Genomic DNA, 20,200 nt, shown 5'->3' on the forward strand with positions numbered 1-20,200 from the left:
GACCTCCCTTTCAAAGAGCTCCGGGGGCCTTTGGCTTAGATGATTGACGTTGGTGAGCGGCTTGTCCTTTGCTTCCCGGGCATATCTGTCCATCGCCTTCCGGCTGTCTCCACCAATGTGAGACCCGCCTAGAATAATATGAATACTACCAGCCCGAGGGACCCTTTCTTTGTCTTCTGGGGGTGGAGGAGGGACGGTATGATAATCCGTCCTGTGTCTTCGAACCTCCTTGACAACCCACTCCGTAAGCTTCCCTTGTCTAATCAAAGTCTCGATCTCATCCTTTAGTTGTCTACAATCAGCTGTATCGTGTCCGGTGGCCTCATGGTATGCACAATACTTCGAAGTGTCTCTTTTATTGTAGTCTGTGAGAGGAGTTGCCTTCCTGAATACCCCCTTCCCGACATATGTAGCATATATGTGGTCGATAGAGGCTACCAGAGGGGTGTGTGTCTGCCATTTGCTTGTATAAGGCCTCCCCGAATCTTTTGTGGTATCTTTGCCACGGGCAGACTTTTTCGGGCTCGAACTACGCCGATATGTCTTCCTCCTTTCGTCAGGGCTTGAGGATCGGTCCCTCTTGTCTCGATAGCTTTCGCTGATTTTCAGCTCTCTCATCGATTTCTCTACCCTCTTGAAGGGTTCGGCTTGCTCATAGAACTCGGCCAAGGTCCTCGGCTCACTCGCTTGGAGGCTCTTCCAAAATTTCGATCCTTCTTTCAGCCCTGCTATCAAGAAATTTTTGATGGTCTCCTCACTGGCTCCTCTCACCTTGGGGACCTCGGCGTTGAACCGACGAAAGTATTCTGCCAAGGGCTCCCCCTCCCTTTGCTTGATGTTGGCTAACGTGGCCACAGGAGGCGAATAGTGGAGGGTCGACTGAAATTGTCTGACGAACAAGTCCTCCAATTGCCTCCACGTTCTTATGCTAGCCGGTCCCAACTTGGAGAACCATTGTTGGGCACTACCTCTGAGTGATGCCGCGAAGAGTCTGCAACGGGTCATCTCCGGCACCTGATAGACTTCCATCTCAGTGTTAAATTGAATAAGGTACTCCGCCGGGTCGGCTTCGCCGTTGAATAGAAGGTCGGGGTTGTGCCTAAACACCCGAGGTAGGGGGGATGATCGGATAGCAGCCGTAAACGGAGAGGGGGCAGCCGAAGCAGGGGGCCCTCTCTTCTCTTGCTCCATCTCATCTAAGATCCTTCTCAGGTCCCTTACTCTAACAACTTCTCCTTCTCTGTCACCTCCCGCATTACTCGAATGATGTGAGCCCTGAGGTCGTTCGCGGCGTTCCCCTCCTCCAGCTCGGTCCTGCGACTCCTCTTCGCGATTGTATCTGCGTCTATGTCGCTCCTCCCTTCTGGGTGAGGTGTGTTGACGTCTTTCCGGAGGGGTCGTTGCCCGTTCCCTTTTCGAGCCTCTTTTATCCACGGGCTCTTTCTCTTCTCTCTCCTTCTTACTATTCTCCAATTTGAGCCTGAGGTCATGTTCGCTTAGTTTTCTACCCACTCGGTCTAGCACGCTAGTTGACCTTGCCTCAGATGAAGCTGGCTTCGGCCCCGATCTCGTAGAGATCTGGCTGCCCCGCTCATCATGGCCTCGGGGTATATCTTCCTTTTCGCGTGATGTTTCTTTCTTCTGTTCGGTCTCGGTTGCCGCGTCATCAAAATCGTGGATCAACTTCTTCTGAGGGCCTTTGCCCTTCCAGCTACGCTGTGAGACCTTGAGGCGGCGTGCCTTGCGCTTGGCGTTCCGGACCGAGCTTCTTTCTACCTTTGACATTCGGGCGTTGATCTGATTCATCTGATCGGCCAGCCCTTCGAGATACGTCATCACAGCCTGCCCGTCCACGGTTGCAATTGGTGGAGGTGGCGCCTGATTCTCTGGGGGCGTGTGTTCGAAAGTAGGGTCCTTCTTGCCTCCGCTCCCTGGTGTCGTTGCTTGCTTGCTTTCTTTGGTCATCTTTCTCCCTAAGATGAACGTGCCCCTCCTTCTAGCGCCAAATGTTATAGGGAGAATTTCGTATAACAATGTTGTGGAGGTTAATGGGCGGAACAAAGATCAAGGACGGTGTTTGAGGGCGGAGGAAGGTTGTTTGGTGGTGGCTGAGCTTGTATGTGGACTCCTTAAGAAAGAATAGGGTTTGTTATTCTCTGTCAAGTGTCGACTCATCCCTCATACAAGTGCCTACGTACCCTATTTATAGGGATCAAGCCTCACGTAGTTCTTGGGGAACAAGTCACGTAGGCTAGGGTTAGGACTCTTCAGCCCGTGTAGCCAAGCCCACGATAAAGTCAGGCCTTCAGCCAATTAGTCACGTAAATCTCGATCGGCTCCACACGCTCCCTACAATCTCGCGGCATCTCCGCAATCCTTCCCGTGATTGTAGGAACAACCCGTGTCGATCCCGAAATCTACGAGCAACTCAGTCATCTATGAGTCACTTTCCATGTTGTACACAAAGTCTTTCGATGCGGCCCGGCCTGGTCACCTCGGCCCGCACCGCCTTCAAACAATAAATATAATCTTACCTCTGTTTCTATAAGATGTGGGCTCATGAGCTCAGCCCGCGTATGGGCAGCTAAGCCCACCTCGCATGAAGGCACCTGAGCCCACCTCGCGTGGGCACAACCGAGCTCGGCTCGCATATGAGAGCCCAAATGACAAATATGAGCTCACCTTACATGTGTGAGCCCAACTCGCATGTCCTCACTTGAGCCCAGCTCGCACGTTTGAGCCCAGCTCTCATATCATGAGCCCAGCTCTCATGTCATGAGCCCAGCTCGCATGTAAACTCAGCTCGCATGTTACGAGCCCAGCTCGCATGTGAACCCAGCTCACATGTTGCGAGCCCAGCCCGCATGTGCTGGCCCAAGTCATATAAATCCATGGTTCTAGCCCACACACAAGAGTCCAGCTATTTAATGCACCCACAGGGACCTGTTTAGGGCCCATGGCCGAAAGCGGGCATAACACGTACCTTTCTCAAGTAGTCAATAAAATGGCACTAAACACTTCTCGGTTTGCCATGTCCTCGTAGTAGTGCTTCAACCGCTGACCATTAACCTTGAATGCTTGGTCCGGATCATTCTCAAAAATTTCCACCGCTCCATGTGAAAACACAGTTTTGACAATAAATGGTCTAGACCACCTTGATTTCAACTTCCCTGGAAAAAGTCAGAGACGAGAGTTGAATAAGAGAACTTGTTGCCCCGGCACGAATAACTTAGGATGTAGCTTCCTATCGTGCCATCTCTTCACCTTTTCCTTGTACATTTTGTTATTCTCGTACGCTTGAAGTCGGAATTCATCAAGTTCATTAAGCTGAAGCATTCTTTTCTTACCAGCTGCATCTAAATCAAGGTTCAACTTTTTCAACGCCCAGTAGGCCTTATGCTCAAGCTCCGCAGGTAAATGACATCCCTTACCGTACACAACTGAAATGGGGACATACCAAGTGGAGTTTTGTATGCTGTTCTGTAAGCCCAAACAGCTTCATCGAGCTTTAAGGACCAATCCTTCCTTGACGGACAAATAACCTTCTCTAGAATGCGCTTGATCTCTCTGTTAGACACTTCCGCTTGACCATTTGTTTGCGGATGATAGGAAGTAGCAACTCGATGATTCACATTATAACGCTGCATCATAGAAGTGAACTTACGGTTGCAGAAATGCGACCCTTCATCACTTATGATTACCCGAGGTGTTCCAAACCTTGTGAAAATCTGCTTATGAAGAAAATTCAGCACTGCCTTTGCATCATTTGTCGGTAGAGCTTTGATTTCTACCCATTTTGAGACATAATCGACTGCCAGTAAGATGTACTGATTATTGTAGGACGAGACAAAAGGCCCCATGAAATCGATTCCCCAAACATCAAAGACCTCGACTTCAAGCATCACATTTAACGACATCTCATCCTTTCTCATCAAATTTCCTACTCTTTGGAAACGACGACACCTTAAAACAAACTCATGAGCATCCTTAAACAAAGTAGGCTAGAAAAAACCTGCTTGCAGAATACGAGCTGCCGTCTTCTCACCACCATAGTGTCCACCATAAACTGTGGAGTGGCAGTCTCGTAATATCCCCTCCGTCTCACAGAACGGGATACATCTCCTGATGATCTGGTCAGCTCCCTGTCTAAACAAATATGGTTCATCCCACATATACCACTTCACCTCATGCAGAAACTTCTTCTTTTGAGCTGAGGTCAAATTAGGAGGCATTATATTGCTGACAAGATAGTTTACAATATCTGCAAACCATGGCTCTTCCTCCTGAACTGCGAACAACTGCTCATCCGGAAAAGATTCATTGATTAATGTCCTATCTTGTGAAGTAGACTCAGGATTCTCCAACCTAGAGAGATGGTCAGCTACTTGATTCTCAGTACCTTTTCGATCCTTGATCTCTAACTCAAATTCCTGAAGTAAGAGCACCCAACGAATGAGTCTCGGCTTTGAATCCTTCTTGGAAACCAAATAGCGAATGGCCGCATGATCAGTGAATACTGTCACATTAGTCCCAAGCAGATAAGATCGAAATTTCTCGAAACCAAAGACTATAGCCAAGAGCTCCTTCTCCGTAGTGGTGTAGTTCATCTGGGCCCCATTTAAGGTCTTACTCGCATAGTAGACCACATGAAAGAGATTATTTTTGCGCTGCCCCAGAACTGCACCTACCACATAATCACTTGCATCACACATCATCTCAAACGACTCTGTCCAATCTGGTGCTGTAATAACTGGTGCAGTGATCAAACTCTTCTTGAGAGTCTCGAATGCCGCCAAACATTCATCATCAAATTTGAAAGGCACATCTTTCTCAAGCAAATTGCACAACAACTTAGATATCTTCAAAAAGTCCTTGATGAATCGCCGATAAAAACCCGCATGACCAAGAAAACTACGGATTCCCTTCACAGAAATAGGTGGTGGAAGATTTTCAATGACTCCCACCTTGGCCTTGTCCACCTCCAGACCCTTGCTAGAGACCTTATGCCCAAGAATAATGCCTTCACGCACCATAAAATGACATTTCTCCCAATTGAGCACCAAATTAGTTTCCACGCACCTTTTGAGTACGACACGAAGATTATTCAAACATTCATCATACGAATGTCCAAAGACGGAGAAGTCGTCCATGAATACCTCGACATTATTTCCAATCATGTCAGAGAATATAGCCATCATACATCTCTGAAAAATGGTCGGGGCGCCACATAACCCAAACGAAACTCTGCGAAAAGAAAACGTGCCAAATGGACAAGTGAAGGTAGTCTTTTCCTGATCCTCCGGTGCAATACAAATCTGATTATACCCTGAATAGCCATCCAGAAGACAATAATACTCATGACCAGCCAACCAGTCAAGCATCTGATCAATGAAAGGAAGAGGGAAATGATCCTTCCTCGTGGCTTTGTTCAACTTTCGATAATCCATGCATACTCTCCATCCTGTAACTGTTCGAGTGGGAATGAGCTCATTCTTCTCATTTGCTACCACAATGATACCTCCTTTCTTAGGCACACATTGTACAGGGCTCACCCAAGAACTGTCAGAAATAGGATAAATGATGCCTGCATCTAGCCATTTCAGAATTTCTTTCTTCACCACCTCCTTCATGATAGGATTAAGTCTGCGCTGCTGTTCAACAGTCAGCTTACTACCTTCCTCTAGCAGAATTTTATGCATACAATATGAAGGGTTGATCCCCTTGATGTCTGCTATGGTCCATCCAATAGCCGATTTGAATTCTCTCAAAATCCTTAAGAGCTTGTCTTCCTCACTACCTGAAAGGTCAGATTCAATAATAACAGGTAAAGTAGATGCATCACCTAAAAAAGCATACCTCAAGTGTTCAGGTAATGGCTTAAGCTCCAAGGTAGGTGCTTCTTTAATTGATGGTTTGAGCTTTCCTTCAGCATTTTTGAGGTCAGAAGTACCAAAAGATTCAAACGGCATGTCCAGCTTTTGCTTCCAGGGAGAAGCATTCAGATATTGTAATTGCTCGTTGCCATCTTCATCATCACTGTCAAAATCCCCCACTAAGGCCTTTTCCAAAGCATCAGACATTAGCATGCGATCGAGTTCTGAAGTAACCGCAGAATCAATCACATCCACTTTTAAGCACTCCTCATCTTCTGTAGGGAATTTCATTGCCTTGAACACGTTGAAGGTCATATCCTGATCTTGTACCCGCATAGTAAGTTCACCTTTCTGCACATCTATCAAGGTACGGCCAGTAGCCAAGAAAGGTCTTCCCAAGATTATGGGAATCTTCTTATCTTCCTCAAAATCCAGAATAACAAAATCTGCAGGAAAGAAGAGCTTATCCACCTTGACTAGCACATCCTCCACTATGCCCCTTGGGTAAGTAATAGAACGATCAGCTAATTGTAGAGACATGTATGTGGGTTTTGGATCAGGCAAATCCAACTTTTTAAAGATCGACAACGGCATCAGATTGATGCTTGCTCCCAAATCACAAAGGCACTTGTCAAAAGTCAACTTGCCAATGGTGCAAGGAATGGTGAAGCTACCTGGATCTTTAAGCTTTGGAGGTAACTTTTGCTGCAGAACAGCGCTGGATTCTTCCGTGAGAGCAACGGTCTCAAGGTCATCCAGTTTCACCTTCCTTGAAAGAATATTCTTCATAAACTTCGCATAACTAGGCATTTGCTCCAGAGCCTCAGCGAAAGGTATATTGATGTGAAGTTTCTTGAACACCTCCAGAAACTTACCGAACTGTCTATCCAGCTTTTGTTGCTGCAATCTCTTAGGAAAAGGTGGTGGAGGATAAAGCTGTTTCTCCCCTGTATTACCCTCAGGCAGAGTGTGTTCAACAGTAGTCTTCCTTGGTTCCGCCGCTTTCTCCTTTTGCTTAACTTCTTCATCTCTAATTTCAGCTTCTCCTTCTTTTGGCTTTTCAGCATTAGCAACCTTCCCAGACCTTAAGGTAATAGCCTTGACTTGCTCTTTAGCTTCTTTTCTGCCTGGTACTTCCGTGTCACTGGGGAGTGTGCCAGGTTGACGATTTAGCACTGCATTGGCTATTTGACCGATTTGATTTTCCAAGGTCTTGATAGAAACCGCCTGACTATTGCATAACAGCTTAAGTTCCTCAAAATCAGCACTAGTAGGTGCAGCTGCACTTCCCTGTTGAGGGTATGATTGCCTTTGAGCATACTGATGTGGCTGCTGGAATCCAGGTGGATTAAACAGCTTACTCACACCTTGCTGATATGGTAGCTGAATAGCATTCTGATTATTACCCCAGCTGAAATTTGGATGATTTCTGTTATTAGGATGATAAGTAGCTGGCACAGGCTGCTGTTGTCGCTGATAATTATTCACATACTGAATAGATTCGTTGACAAGAGAACACTGATCCATAGCATGAGAACCTACACAAAGCTCACAAACCATAGCTATTTGATTGACTCCATATGTAGCTAGAGAATCAACCTTCATCGACAGCGCTTGGAGCTGCGCTGCAATAGCGGTGGCTGCATCGACTTCCAGAATACCTGCTACCTTCCCAGGCATCATCCTCTTAGTTGGGTTTTGATGCTCATTTGCAGCCATAGTCTCGATAAGATTATAAGCCTCAGTATAGCTTTTAGCCCATAAGGCGCTTCCAGCTGCTGCATCGAGCATGAGCCTAGATTGGGCCCCCAAACCATTATAGAAACCAGTGATCACCATCCAATCGGGCATTCCATGATGTGGACACTTCCTCAACATTTCCTTGTAGCGTTCCCAAGCTTCGCACATAGATTCTGAAGGTTGCTGCGCAAACTGAGTAAGAGCACTCCTCATAGCAGCAGTCTTTGCCATCAGACAAAACTTCACCAGAAACTTTTGTGCAAGATCTTGCCAAGTAGTGATGGACCCAGCTGGTTCAGAATGTAACCAGTCCTTAGCTTTGTCCCTCAGTGAGAATGGGAAAAGCCTCAGTTTGATAGCCTCATCAGTCACGCCATTATACTTGAAAGTGCTGCAGATCTCGAAAAAATTCCTTATGTGCATGTTGGGGTCTTCAGTTGCAGCTCCTCCAAAAGAAACAGAATTCTGCACCATCTGAATAGTGCCCGGCTTGATTTCAAAGGTGTTAGCTTGAATAGCCGGATGAAGAATGCTTGACTGAATGTCATCAATTTTTGGCCGAGAAAAGTCCATAAGAGCTGGATCAGCCTGAACAATACGATCACCCATGATTACTGGTTCTTTCTGCTCAGTTCCTGAATCCGAGTCTTCAAAATCTATCTTCTCTGGAATATCAAGAACTTCGTCTGTCTCCTCAGCTGTATCTAAAGTCCTCTTGCGAGTACGAGAACGAGTTTGCATAAATGCTCGCTTAAGTACCTGAAACACAACCAGAAACAATAAGTAACAACTACGTCCTAATTACTGAGTCCTAATGACCAATGATGGTAAGTACATAAACTAAACAAATACGCCGAGTCCCCGGCAGCGGCGCCAAAAACTTGTTAGGGCAAAAACACGCGCTAATATTCATGCAAGTATACGCGTTCGCAAGTAATATAAAATACTTTCTAGTTCGTTCCCACAGAGACTCAGACTAATTATTGTTTAATTAAACTCACGCACCAATGTATGATTACTTCTCAATGTTAAGACACTAACACTTAGAATTGTTGACTAAATATAAACTACAATTAATTACTTAGTTTATCACTTAAATAACTCTTCAATTAACAATATTAAAACACTCATGAGATCACAACTTCATTACTACTTCCTTCAATAGTTATTGTTATTACCTTTAGCATGTGACAGTGATGATATTAATCGAATAACACGAAACTGATAAAAGCCAACTTTCATTGTACTAATACCATTCTACCAAGCATCCACAATTAAGATAGAAGTTGAATAGTCATCAATTATGTTGAGTTCCTATATGTCTACAGAAATTGACAACACACCGATTTAAGCACAAGTTATTCCTTTTGATTACACAGGGCGAATAAAACTGTTAGAGTTACCCACTAATCATGCACATCGTACATGAACCTATGCTAGCATGACAAGTTCTAAATCTCAAGATCCACTGTCACTTCACAAGAGATTAACACCCTATCTTATATGTTCGCGACGCACATAAGACGAATACGCGCAACCAATACTAGATATCATACAATCATCGCACACTAAAGTATTAAACAATTAACTAAAGAATTCCATAGTAAATCCGTTGCGACCCCATGATCACGATTAGCCCATAATAGCACTTATCGTCATCATGGGTTCATATGAAATCATGATAAATAAACACAAGAAATAATAACTAAACTAATTATATTAAATCAGAGTACGTCACAAGAGTAAATAGGTTCAAAGTAAGAAAACTATCATCCAACGTTACAACGAAATAAGAATTACAAGAAAATATGCTTCCTCTTCGTTGTTCTGTGTTAAAACGGTCTTCTTCCTTATCTCCTTCGCTCCTTGCTTAATACCACGATCCTCCCTCGTGAAAACATCTCCAAATCTACTTATATAATAGTCCCATAAAACTCAGATTACATAGAAGTTGGAAGCCAAACAGAAGTAAAAGTCTAAAAATAATTATTTAATTTCCCGACCTTGCGCGGCCGCTCAGCATAGTTGAGCGGGTTCTCAGCTTTCTGCGCGGCCGCTCAGCATAGCTGAGCGGGCGCTCAGGACCCTACTAGATTTTTCCTGAGTTTGCTCCGTTTCTTCGCCATAATCTGCCCCTTTCGTTCCTCTCGCAATGGTGAACACATGCCAAGGCTTATTCTTGATGATTACTCCTCCGAAATGCAACTAATACCCTGAAATTCATAAACACTACAAAAACGCATCAAATACACAAAATACTTGATTTCAAGGCACCAATTTAAGCCATTTTCAGATGTTCTAAGTGGTATAAAATGCCACTTATCAACAATCTGGATAAATCTTATTATGAATAAATTGATTGCAAATGTGTAGGGAAGACTTCACGCCAAAAGTAGTTTATTTAGACTGCTCCACCAAGTATGCTGTAGACACAATAGTACACAACATGTTCATTAGAGTTTATACAATTCAATCATGTTTATATCTCTCCCAGTACTAATAATTTACATTACCCAAAAAGTGTTTATACCTTTGCCTCAACACCTCAACAGCCGGATGATGAATATTGAAATAAATCTGTGAACATGATGAACTTCTTATCTGCAGTGAACCTATTAGAAGCAATTTACCAATAATAGTTAGTTTTCACCATGAAAAACAATTATAGTTTCTAATGAACATGTAGATTGACAGTAAATGGAACCATTATGGATTAGTGGCCTCACTGTTGTCAAGATCACTATTGGAGGATACACAACATTTCCTTCTAGCACCATTGCTACATCATCAGTAAATTGATCCCAAGCACAAATCTGAACCACGTTGCTGATATGGAAACAAAGATAGACAATCATATGAACATTGGAAAACACTGATCGAAACTACATTTATTGGTGAAAGCATGGTCTTACCTGCCATCAAATAACTCAAAACGAAGAAACTTTTCCTCATCAAATCGTGTATAAACTTGCATTACTGGTTCAATGTTTTGAGCCATGCCAACAATATCTATGCAATGTCATCTAATTAGAATTTGTAAAGGATCATTTAAAATAAAAACAATTATGTGATAAGATACAGAAATACCTATAGCATGTACATGGACCTCATGCTTAGAAAGTGACATTGCAAGTTCAGAAATCTCAGGAATAGTCTTAAGCTCAAACTTGTGCCTTGGAATGGTATTTAAAACAAAAGGAACATAATGGATAATGGTATCATGTGCGAAAACAATAATCTTATCAGAAGATACAGGTCTCAAAAGTCCTGCAGGCTCCATTACTATAAAGTTGTGAATATCATATGCGTTTCCTTCAAGTATGATATTGCTAACATCATGCCAAATCACACGATTCATAAATGCAAAGACATGACAATCCTGCATAAAATTGGCTCATTAAAAACTCTTCTATATAAACATTGATCATATACTACTACTTTATAAACTGAACGACATTACCTTAGAATAAAGTAAAATTAGATTAACACCTCGGAATTGCTAACTGCGAGAAAATGAAGGCCACATCCGAGTAATACGTACAAGAACCCTCCAATCAGTCCTAGTGTTATCAACTGATGCAAGATTATTTTCCATGCCGTCTATGAAAAAGATGAACAACAACCAAATGATTATTAAAAGGCTACCCAATTTAAACACTCATAGAACATATGTTAACCATATATGTAAAAGGATTACTATGTTAACCATGGATTTAGGTACATGATTGATGTTAATCCAGTTGGCGTAATCTTTACATATGAGTTTGTTAGGATTTGGATTCTGCATAAGTAATCCAATATTCTGAAAATAATTATATTAACTTCACATGGTATAACAATGTCTACGACCTTCAAATTAGAATAAATCGTCTAATACAATATTTTCGGTAGTAATTTCTTCCTAAACATCTGTTGCAACAATTAAAAGCTTAACAGGTACGGAAATTTAAGACAAAATATGACGAACATTTTTTTTTTAATTCTACTTAGACTTTTTAATTCGTCAATTTGATGTTACCATTTTTAAGTTAAAATACCAAAAGTAGAAGGCAATCAGACATGATTAAGTCTGTTATGTTATGCATCTCGTATCTCATGATTTTCTTTCAATATTATCTAAAACAATTTACTAAGTTTATATAGTTAAACGTTGACAAAATATTTAGTATCAAATGTTACAATCAGGGATTTGAGCAATCCATTTAAATAGTTAAACGCATAACAAACATGTTATATTAGATAATCATGCGAACAACGAAGAGCCTGTTGATTTGAATATAGAAGATGGAGTATAAAATGCTGAAAATGAACAAGATGATAATAAGGCTACTGAACTCCAACAATAAGCAGAAATCAGCAAGGGCATACATTCAAACCATCTAAAAATCCAACATAAAGTTTTAAACATAAACAATGACTTATCTCTAAAACTTATTTAGATATCCTTAACGAAAATTTTGATTGAAATAAAACGTTTTCTTTCATGTGACATCTGTGCAATGCATTCTCTTTCCAAATATCAAAAACCACCTTCGACTCTCTCCTCCTGCAAAGAAAACAGTAAGAAATATGTTACAATATTTAATTTCATATATTTAGTCACTTGTGTTCAATCTTATGGGACATTACTTCTATAACAAATGCTATATTTACCTTATTTAATTCATCAATCACTATCGGCACCATCATATCCCATGTCCTCAAGCCTGTAACACACATAAATGTATTAAGAGATTTATACCCAAAAACAGTTAACATACAAAGTTTTCAAAACAATGTTTTTACACATACCAATGCCTAAAGTTAAATACATCCTGTACTCTCGGGTTAATGTAGAATTTGGAGTCCGGAGTATTAGTGATAATAGCGACGCCTTAACAACCAAAAATAACATGTTACAAACGTACAATGTGCTTGTCTAAGTAAATAATATAATAAACTATCTTAACTCCATAAATTTAACCTTTGTACATGATAACTTTGGCACTTGACAAAGGCTACACAATTTAAACACTCATAGAACATATGTTAATCATATATGTAAAAGGATTACTACGTCAACCATGTATTTAGGTACATGATTGATGTTAATCCAGTTGGCGTAATCTTTACATATGAGTTTGTTAGGATTTGGATTCTGCATAAGTAATCCAATATTCTGAAAATAATTATAATAACTTCACATGGTATAACAATGTCTATGACCTTCAAATTAGAATAAATCATCTAGTACAATATTTTCGGTAGTGATTTCCTCCTAAACATCTATTGCAACAATTAAAAGCTAAACAGGTACGGAAATTAAGACAAAATATGGCGAACATTTTTCTTTTAATTCTACTTAGACTTTTTAATTCGTCAATTTGATGTTACCATTTTTTAAAGTTAAAATACCAAAAGTAGAAGGCAATCAAACATGATTAAGTCTGTTTTGTTATGCATCTCGTATCTCATGATTTTCTTTCAATATTATCTAAAACCATTTACTAAGTTTATATAGTTAAACATTGACAAAATATTTAGCATCAAATGTTACAATCAGGGATTTGAGCAATCCATTTAAATAGTTAAACGCAGAACACACATGTTGTGTTAGATAATCATGCGAACAATGAAGAGCCGGTTGATTTGAATATAGAAGATGCAGTACAAAATGCTGAAAATGAACAAGATGATAATAAGGCTAATGAACTCCAACAATAAACAGAAATCAGCAAGGGCATATGTTAGGTCCAAATATACATACAGAGGGGGGGGTGAATGTATGCTTTTCGTTTTTCGTTAATTAATTGCAGCAGGGAATAAACCTCGAAAATGAAATAAACAAACACTAAGAGATTCATGGAATAATTCTTTTTATTAAGAAATTACACCGTAAAGGTTTGCTTACAACTCCGAATTGAATAATTCGAAGCAACAAATATAGAGAGAACCAAAATAATAGCAATCAATTTGGGGTTCTATCTATCACTCTAAAAATTCAAAGCTTCTATCAAAAGATTTTAAATACAATCAAGAGAGCTTTAAATAATGAGTGTTATAAATTTGTAAGGCTTTAATGGTGTGAAATAAATTGGGCAGCACTTCTCTCCTTAATTTTAATAAATGAAATCAACCCACTCTACAAGAAAATTCTGCAGAGTTTTAATGGTGTTTTGCTGAGAAGTGTTAAAACCAATATGCTGTAAATTGGTTTTGTAGTGGTAGAATTGTTGGAGAGATAAAAGAGGCTACGTGGCTCAATAATATCCAAGTATTCACATTTGCAACAGCTGTACTTTTTAATCTCTGTGGCGATCAGGAACATGCAGCTGTAGGGAGAAGAGAAGGCAAGTCGCCACACAGCAAAAAGCTAGCCGCCTTTGCCTTAACACTTTCAATCGCCTATGGCGATTACATTTCTATGGCGACACTAAGGGAACAGAGGAGTAGTACTTGTTCATTTACTCGGATAAAACACAACATCAACAAGTTCATTTCAATTTCTTGGTGAATGCACACTGACAGAAGCGAAGTAGCAACACAGGACGGATGCGTGTGACGCACGGAGGAGCCATTCCCTGGAGTCGCCACCCGTGACACTTTACGCGCGAGTAAGAACTGAAATGCAGCCTGTCACTTTTCGTTTCTATCTGTTTTCTTTTCAACTTTACGCGGTCCCCGCCATTTGCATGCAAGTAAAAAAACACTTAGCTACCTTGATTCCTTTTGTTCACAGTTTGTGATGTTTTTCTTTAATTAAGAAATCAATTGCTCACAATTCTCCTGCATTTCATTTCTCTGCAAAGCTGAGTTGTCCGATTTCTTTTGTGAATTAACTAAACTCAACTTCACTGCATGCATGCATAATAATAATAATCTGGCTGGAATTATTTCCTTCTATTTTGAATTCAGCCGGCTAGTAAATAGAAAATAAAATAAACATTTGATATTAAGATAAATAAATAAATAAACTTTAAATTTATTTATTTATTTAAATAAAATTCAAACATTAACTTTATTTCCAAAAATTAAATATTAATATTATATTAAATAAATAAATCTTTTGAGATTAATTTATTCATTTAATAAAAATTCAATTCTTAATTTATTTATTTTAAAATCAAATTGTGATCTAAAATTAAATAAATAAATGAGATGATTTTCATTTATTCATTTAATTAAAATCAGTCATTGATTTAAAAATAAATCCAGTAAAGCCTCGAGTTGTACTCCTCTGTATCTGCAGGCCTTCTAATCTCCGGGATTTTGTACCTCAACATATTTCCAGACTCCTCGTGTACAAAATCCACTTAACAGTGTTCCTAAAAATAATACTTCATTTTCTTTCACAGATCACTGACGTCTCGTGCACGGGTCTGGTTCATAGACGACTAGTTCTGCTTCCAGGCCTTCGTATTATACCTGTATAAACCACTGTTAAGATTTCTACCAAATATAACCAACTTCACTAGGAATCCTTGAGGTCTTCACACTGATTCTGATAACTGCTTTGAATGAATCCAACCTTATTCCTCCAATTCCTGAACATATTAATGAACTTCATACGGATCACTGTTGACGTCTTCTTCACTGTAGCTAACAAAACCTTTTGTGCATATATCCAATATCCAATCTGTACTGATCCTAGTGGAAAACAGATTATTTCAAAGTCCTTGTTCTATATTGAGTTATCCAAACCAGTATTATTGAGATAAATATACAACTTCAATCTTGCTCAATAATCTCCCCCTATTTGACTGTTACACCTGACGGTCAAATAATAATGGAGAAGCAACACTTTGGAGGATAACTCAACTAACTTTATCCAAAAATCTTTAATCAGCTTTCAAGTTTCAATCCTGGACTTGGAAATAATACTATCTTATATCTATCACATCTTCTATAAGCATTCAACTTCAGCAGAGAACAGATTCTTCTCTCCCTTATGTAAAGTTGCAGGTAGATACGTCTTCCAAACACTGTCTTCAATAATCTTCAGATCTTCCCTTAAAGCACATAGAAAACATTTTGGAATCCAGAACCAAAACCTAATAATCTCTCCCTCTAAGATGAAGAATCCCTTCCTTAGTCCAATAAAGTTAGAAATCCCTCTTCTTAGTTACATAAAGACTATCAGTCCATAATCTCTTCATAATCTCTCCCCCTTAGTTGAGTAATCCTCTAAAATGTATTCAGAGTAAAACCTTAGGATCAACCAACCACGTGAAGAGACTAATTGGTAACTATTCCTCATAATGCAAGTGTGTGACTTCTGTTTAGTGATCTCACAATTGTGTTTCACTCCACTCTACACTCAAGTGTTTGTCACTCAGTCTCACAGTGTGTCACTCACTGAAAGCTCCAAACATCCAAGTGTACCTGTGAGAAAATCCTTTTTATAGAAAAGTTGCCTTCCACCTTCAAGGATGGAAACTCTCAGTTAAGAGATTCAGAAATGTTCCTTCTGAGAGGGGAAATTAGGATTCTTTTAAGTGGCAGAATTCTTGATATCCCTCAACTTCCATGAAGAAGTATACCTTATAAACTCGTCAGTTGATATCTGAGTCCTCATTTACAAGTTGCTATTTTGACTAAGTCAAAATCATATCCATATTTGAATTCTGGGAAGATAACCAATGATCAATGATATACGCCATTAGGGATCAAAGATTTCTTCTGAAGTATGTGAGGACTTATTAAAGTAGCCAACTAAGATCATATATTCTTATTCAAAATCAGAGATAAAGATTAGAACATGATCCAAGATTTCAACCTATTGCCATTGACCTTAATATGGTTTGATAATGATTGCTGCGTCAATACCTTCCTTGTGTGTGTGAATCTCGCATATGCATTGAAAATATTTTAATCAAAGAGTAGTGACTCTTATACAGATGCCCTGGCTGACAGGCGAATTTTCAATAGATAACATTCTGTTGGGAGAATGCACCTAGTAACTGTTTATATGCCTTTTTCAGCTCTATATCCTTTTGAGAGAATACAGATGGGCTTACAGATGTCTCAAGTTATACATATTCCACTTTTTTGTAAGAGACAGAGTTGTAGGGTTGACCTTTCCTTCCTTATGTGGTGCTTCTTGGAACTATCTCCCTCATCCTCAACACAACTCCAAAGCCAAATGGTAATTTTGTCTGATCACTAAGTTGATATCTCAAGAAAATTAAGTGAATCAGAGCAAAATCTAGGGGATGTATCAGAGTAAGGTAATGGAATAATGTTTGAGAAGTGTTTGGTTCTAATGACTTGGGTTAGAACCTATGAGGTTTGATAGGCTCTTAGTTAGTTCCTAAAACCACTGAGGGTGTTGAAGATCACAAACATCCGAAGTACAATATCAGAGAGTTTGATGATCAAGAATAGAGTGATTTCAGAACCAGAAGTCTTTTACCTTTACTTACCATAATATGGATTCATGAAGGATGTCTCAGATGATCATGCTTTTTGATTCTTTTGATAGTACTACTCAAACAAATCTCATCAACTCAAAACAGTTCAAAGTTAGTCCAATACGGATCAATACTATAAAGGAAAGAAATGAACATTGTTATAAACTTATAAGACTTGCATAAAGTAATCAGAGTATAAGGAATATATCAGGATCAAATATCCAGAACAAATTATAAGCATATCAAGATCATCAAAGTTATATAAAGGATCAACCTATAAGTCATATAAGCCATTAATTATGCCAGGAGTGTATACAACAAGTATGTACCAATTGATTAGACATCACAAGACTGAACCAATTTAAAATCTACTCCTAACATAGTAATATCAATATCAAGAGTGTTTGTATCAGAGTAAACATATATCATGTAAACATGTAAACAACTCATATATTGCATCAAAAACTCTAACCTACTTACCACTAGCATATAACATGTAACACAGGGTAATCAGTTAGCTTCAAAACAAGTTTACAAACATGGGTATATATAATGAATAGATATGTAAACTTACTTTCCCCTCAAAGCATCATCATTGAGGTAGTAAAGTTTACCCGCACCAAATTACATTTGTTGATTTCCAAATAATTGGACAAATTCAACATGCCAAGTTCACTAACCAACTTATTGAAGGTAGCTTCATCAAGTGGTTTCATGTAAATGTCTGCAATTTGGTCCGTTGTGGGAACATAATGAAGTTCCACAATTCCATTCGTTATATGTTCTCGAATAAAATGATACCTTATATCAATATGTTTGGTCATTGAATGCTGAACAGGGTTGTTTGAGATTGCTATGGCACTTGTGTTGTCACAATAGATAGGAATATTCTTCAAATCAAGTCCATAGTCTCGGAGTTGGTTTCTCATCCAAAGAAGTTGAGAACAGCAGCTACCAGCAGCAATGTATTCAGCTTCAGCAGTAGATGTAGAAACTGAATGCTGCTTCTTACTAAACCAAGAAACCAATCTTCTCCCAAGAAACTGACAGCTTCCTGAAGTACTCTTCCGATCAATCTTACAACCAGCGTAGTCAGAATCTGTGTAGCCGATGAGATCAAAGCCCGTATTTTTAGGATACCAGATACCTAAATTAGGTGTACCCTTCAGATATCTGAAAATTCTTTTAATGACTATCATATGAGATTCCTTCGGATCAGCTTGGAACCGTGCACACAAACATGTAGCAAACATAATATCTGGACGACTCGCAGTCAGGTAGAGTAATGATCCAATCATGCCTCAATAATAAGTGATGTCCACCATTTTACCAGACTTATCTTGATCAAGTTTTGTGGTAGTTGCCATCGGAGTCTTTGCAGGTGTTGATTCTTCCAACTGATATTTCTTCAGAAGATCTCTGATATACTTTGTTTGACAAATGAAGATACCATCTGATTTCTGACTCACTTGTAATCCAAGGAAGTAGCTCAACTCACCCATGATACTCATCTCATACCTACTCTACATAAGCTTAGCAAACCTTGCACAAAGTGCATCATTCGTAGACCCAAATATAATGTCGTCAACATAAACTTGGACAAATATGGTATCATCTTTATGATTCTTATGAAACAGAGTCTTATCTATGACACCTCTAGTGAAACCATTTTCAAGAAGAAATTCTGAGAGAGTGTCATACCATGTTCTCGGCGCTTGCTTTAGACCATAAAGAGCCTTGAAGAGAAAATAGACAAAATCTTCAAACTCAGGATCTATGAAACCAGAGGGTTGCTCCACATAGACCTGTTCTTCAAGCTCACCATTCAGGAAAGCACTTTTCACATCCATCCGATATACCTTGAAGTTTAAATGTACTACAAATGCTAAAAACATCCTGATGGCTTCAAGTCTAGCAACTGGTGCAAAGGTCTCATCATAGTCAATTCCTTCTTCTTGAGAGTATCCCTTAGCAACCAGTCTCTCCTTGTTCCTTGTTACAATTCCATCTTCATCAAGCTTGTTTCTGAAAACCCATTTGGCGCCAATCACTGATTTGTCTTTAGGCCTGGGTACAAGCTTCCACACTTTCTATCGTTCGAACTGATTGAGTTCCTCTTGCATAGCAATCACCCAATCAGGATCTCCAAGAGCTTCATCTACTTTCTTTGGCTCCATTTGAGATAGAAACCCAGAATAGAAACATTTATTTGCTGTAGCTCTTCTAGTCTTGACTCCACTGTCAGGATTACTAAGTATCAAGTTCTAAGGGTGGTTTTTACTCCATACTCTATGTCTTGGTAGACTAGCCCTAGATGACTCAGCATTTCCAGAATTGAGTTGAGTCTGACTACGGATCCTTGTTCTTCTCCTTGTTCTGCTCCCCCTGAGTTATTTCCAGTTTGATTTACAGAATCTGAAGCTTGAGGACTGGTCCCTGAGATTGTGTGACTTGTCTCATGACCTTTACCTTCATAATCTGCATCAGAATTATGATCATCAGGATCATTGCCATTGTCATTGTTGTCCGGAACAACTTCAGGTTCATCTTCTCCATCAGAAAGATCTTCAACATCAAGATTATCACTATCATCTTCCTTCTGAATACTTGGGAGCTTGGCGTCATCAAATGTTATATTAAGGCTTACCACAACCTTTTGATCACTAATCACATACACCCTGTAAGCCTTTGACTCTAGAGAATAGCCCAGAAAGATACCTTCTTCAGCTTTAGCATCAAACTTTCCAAGATGCTCATCGTCCTTAAGCACAAAGCACTTTCCTCCAAACACGTGAAAGTATTTCACTGATGGTTTCTTGTTGGCCATTAACTCTTAAGGGGTCTTCTCATATGTCTTGTTGATCAGGGTTCTGTTTTGAGTATAGCATGCAGTGTTAACTGCTTCAGCCCAAAAGTAAGTAGGAAGATTGGCTTCATTAAGCATAGTCCTTGCAGCTTCAACCAATGTTCGATTCTTCCTCTCAACCACTCCATTTTGTTGTGGAGTCCTTGGTGCTGAAAACTGTCTTGAGATGCCCTTCTCGACACAGAAATCATTCAGCTTTGCATTTCTGAATTCTGTTCCATTATCTGATCTGATTGTTCGCACAAGCACTCCAGTTTCTAACTCAATCTTGTTGATGTGATCAATAATTATATCAGGTGCTTTATCCTTTAAATGTAAGAATAACACCCACG

The 20,200-nt window shown here is 39.6% G+C and overlaps 1 non-coding gene across 1 annotated transcript; it reads left to right on the forward strand.

Moving 5' to 3' along the window:
* The first annotated feature begins 7,722 nt into the window (after positions 1-7,722).
* Positions 7,723-7,829, forward strand: LOC141709730 (small nucleolar RNA R71). Its single transcript, XR_012570294.1, has one exon. It is a non-coding gene; the product is annotated as a small nucleolar RNA R71 (small nucleolar RNA).
* Positions 7,830-20,200: the final 12,371 nt, after the last annotated feature.

The sequence above is a fragment of the Apium graveolens genome, chromosome 2, assembly GCF_009905375.1.
Source record: "Apium graveolens cultivar Ventura chromosome 2, ASM990537v1, whole genome shotgun sequence".
Taxonomy (NCBI): Eukaryota; Viridiplantae; Streptophyta; class Magnoliopsida; order Apiales; family Apiaceae; genus Apium; species Apium graveolens.